At 59.3% G+C, this 3,983-nt stretch overlaps 1 protein-coding gene across 1 annotated transcript in view; it reads left to right on the forward strand.

Annotated features, from left to right (window-relative positions):
- The window catches only part of LOC106891131, a 99,042-nt gene that overhangs the window by 22,681 nt on the left and 72,378 nt on the right, over window positions 1-3,983 (forward strand). The window lies entirely within an intron of this gene.

Here is a 3,983-nt window from a genome sequence, read left to right on the forward strand (position 1 = left end):
CCCCCCCCCCCCCCTCCCGACTCTGCCAAGGGCTGATGTGCCTTGGCACAAATTCCTCCTCCGAGGTGAGTCTGGGAAATTTCCAAAGTCAGTTCAACAAGCGCTTGGGCTCCGTTTGCTATTTATAGCTCGACAACGGGGACAATGCCACCCAAGCACAGCAGCTCCGCGTGCTCTGGCTAAACTCAAAGCCAAGGGACCGAGCCCTGCGCAGCGCACAGCAGCCAGCGCGCATTCATTCAGTGTGAGCAACTGCTGCTATATCTGGAAGATGGTTTCAAGGGAAGATGGAGCTCTCCAAGGCAGAGAAAGAAAACAAATCCTTCGCCTGCATTCTGCAGGACAGCACTGCTCTGCTAAACTTCCTCGCCTCAACTAGACCCAATTTTTTCTGATAAAAAGTTAGCAAAGCATTAGAAGCCCACACAGCCCCTCCCTTCCTGATCGCTGCACACCCCCGTGAAAGCTTCACCGCACCATCACATCATAGAGCAAAGGTACTGACTCAGAGCTCCTTTGGGTGACAAAACTGTCCCAAAATACCCCAAGTGCTGCTCTTTGGGGAAGGCAGTTCAGCAGAGCAGCCCTGTACGCACCCAAGGAGAGGGGAGCAGGGTGGCCAGAAATGAACCACGCACATTGAGGCACCAACAAAAGCAGGATCAGCAGGATCAGCATCCTAGCCATTCAGCGAGGATGTGAGCTGCGAGCAGCAGGGTTTCTGCAGTATTTTTAGGGCAGTCAGAGCAGCAGCCGAGACCAGCCGTGCCAGGCGTGGGGCTGTCACAGCCCGCGTCACACCGGGCTGCTCAAGCCTGACACGAGCCCACCCAGCTGCAACCAGACTGTCCAAACTCAGCAAGGCCAGGACACGCTGCTCCATCCATCTGTCGTCTCCCCAATTTCACCGACGATGCAAAAGTCAGCAGAGAAGCTGCTCAGAGCGAGCCGGGGACGGACGCATTCCTGCCTTGAGGGAGCAGAGCGAGGTAATGAGACACAGGCACGGACTCAGCAGCTCGCAGGACTGACTCACCTCCCCGGCCCTCGGCAGCTCCGGGGCTGGATGGAGATCAAAAGGTAATAAATCAGATCAGAAAAACTAAGGTCTTGATGTCTGAACCAGAGATGGAAGAGGAGATTCGCACACCTCCCCTGCGAGAGTCGCACCGGGGCAGGAGGAGCTGCCTTCTCTCGGAGCGTTGCCAACACACTTGTTTGTTTTTTCCCCTCCCCAAGGTCCCAGCTGTTAAATACATGATCGCAGGATCTCCCAGACAGACTCACTCCAAAAAGCACGTATACCGTTGCGTCCCACGATTTGAACAGGAAAAAGCCTGAAAATCCAAGCCACGAAGACTCCAAATACTCAACATCTCCTTAGTAGTGACATTTGCAAAGCTCATTTTTCTTTCAGCAGTTTCTAAATGATCGGGGGGGTTGTAGCACCAACTTCCAGCCTCCCAAGAGTTGTTTCCATCCCAGCACCCCACAGTGGGAGAACTGTTTGGCCAAAGCCATGTATCCCAAAGCCATTGGTGCTGCCACTCGCATCCCTAGAGCCCACCCGAAAAGGCGTTAAGCAACCTGCCTCCTTTCCCAACACACTTATAACCCAGTCTTTACTCCAGTCCAAAGCCCAGCAACGTGTGAAGGAGGAACCCGGGGCCAGAGTCATGACACACACGCTCCGGCCATCACAGGCCTGAATTCCCTGTCCCCGCCAGAGCCACAAAACAAGCCCCGACCCACAATCTCACACGGACATGAAGTTTATCACACTTTGCTAGTCCAGATATAAGACCATGTCACATTGAAACGCCTCCACCAGATCAGAACTGCTCTGGAGAGCACCCAGCACCAACCCAGAGCACGGGCCTCTCTCTGCCCTGGGGACATTCCTGTCCAAGCCCCAGCAGGATGTAACAAAGCCCTTTAATAAACTGCAGGAAAAAACACATTCGGCCTCACTCACCTCCGTCGCCCTGCTACGCTGTCCCAGGACAAGACACACGCTCACACAGACTGGCTCTAACACTGTGACAGGTCCATCCCCGAGTGACACGTCCAAAAGGTGCAGGACCCTGTTTGGGACAGGTCTAACCTCATTACCGTCCCACGCGCTGACGCCTGCTCAGCTCCCGGCCTCGCTGCAAGCACTTTTGCTGCCATTTTCATGCTCCCACTTCCTGCTCACATCAGGCAGCCGAATAGGAAGTGCTGAAATCCTCTGATCCTCGCTGCAAACCAGGAAGCGCCGGAGATCTCCTGAGAAAGGCTGTGATTTCCAGGCTGGAAATGCTCTGCAAACATCTGGTCAGAGGTATCGCATCCGGACCCTCAGAGCACGGGGCCCACCCTCCCCATCCTCCCCGAGCCTGCTGCTTTCACCAGCTGCTGGAACAAACACGGGGCAGAAACCACTTACAGATCATCCAGTCGGGCAAAAACTACTGCACGGCCCAAATCCTCTGGCCGTTCGCTTCCCTTCCTCCCCCAGGACAAGCGACACCTCATCTCTCCTGCACACACCGAGCCACATCCAGCCCGGGCGCACATCTCAGCGCCGCCTCCGCAGCAGCCTCCCGACGTCCCATTACTCAGCAGAGCCTCCTGACATGCCCAAACCCCGGATAATACCTTTACCATGGAAAAAGGTGTGGGAAGATGCGCTTTTCGGGAGCTCCGGGATTGCCAGCAAAGGGCAAATCTTGGACGACTCACAGATCTGTGGGCTGCATTGGCTCAGTCTCCAGACAGATCCGGGCTATTCGGGTTATCGACGGCTCTTTTCCCAGCTCACATCCCATCCCAACAAGGTATTTAGCGAGAAAAAGAGATGCTTTTTGAGCAAATACACCCAAAGAGGATGCAGCCCAGCATCCATTTAGCGCTGTCGCTCCTCCGCCCTTAAAGCTTCGCTCCCTGCAAGCACCACTGGCCTTCAGAAGGGAAAGGCAACAGGGTTAGAACAAAAATGCTCCAGCAACCAACAGGCTCGTGTTTACCACATCTAAAGACACGCTCTCGAAGGCGGCCACAGGTCTGGGGACCTTGCTGGACCCGAGGAGCCTGGGACTCACGAGCCTGAAGTCTCTCCCTCAGCTTGTCCAGGCTGACACCCACAGCCACATGTGGGCTGGGGACACTGTCCCCTCCCGGGGTGGCTCCTGAAGCCACCATCACCCAGTGCTTCCCCAGCACCAGCCCAGTCTCCCCACTGCGGCCGGGGCCCCCTGTGTCCAGGCCATGGGATGCTCCCTCCCCCGGAGCCTGGCACGCCACACGCCAGCACGAGCCACACACCCCGACACCGGGGTGACACCCCTCCATCCACACCGGGCACACCGGCACCCCCAGCCCATGGGGGCTGCAGACCCTGAGGGAAGCCTCCAACACGCCTGGGAGTCAGACCCCCCCCGATCCAGACCAGTTGCAGAGGGGACCCAGCTTCAGGGCACCCCTTCAGGGCAGCCTGCCGGCCCGGGGGGGGTTTGGGGAGCAGGGGGTGCAAGGGCTGGGGAGGGAAACGAGCAGAGCCAGGTTGGGCCAGGGCTGCCCCGGGGGAGGCATCTCCCCCCTGGGACTGGAGGGGAAATGGGGCCAGGCCCGGCCCGGGAGAGGCCCCCGGACAGGGGTTCAGTCGGGGGAGGCCTCTAATGCCCCCCGGGGATGGGGGGCCTAACCCAGGGGAGGCCTCTCCTGCACGGGGACGGGGGTCTCGGCCCGGGGGAGGCCTCTAAATCCCCCCGGGGATGAGGGGCCCGGCCAGGGGGAGACCCTGGATGTGGGTTCGGCCCAGGGGAGGCCCCTAACGCTCCCCGGGGATGGGGGTCCCGGCGCGGGGGAGACCCCTTTCCCCCCCGGGGGTGACAGAGCCGTGCCCGCCAAGGTGGAAGCGTCCCCGCCACCGCCGCCCCAGTGCCTACCTCGGGCGGAGGCCGGCGGCGGGGCCGGGCGGGGACAAAGGCGAGGCCGGCGGG

Source organism: Calidris pugnax, unplaced genomic scaffold, assembly GCF_001431845.1.
Source record: "Calidris pugnax isolate Ruff unplaced genomic scaffold, ASM143184v1 scaffold155, whole genome shotgun sequence".
Taxonomy (NCBI): domain Eukaryota; kingdom Metazoa; phylum Chordata; class Aves; order Charadriiformes; family Scolopacidae; genus Calidris; species Calidris pugnax.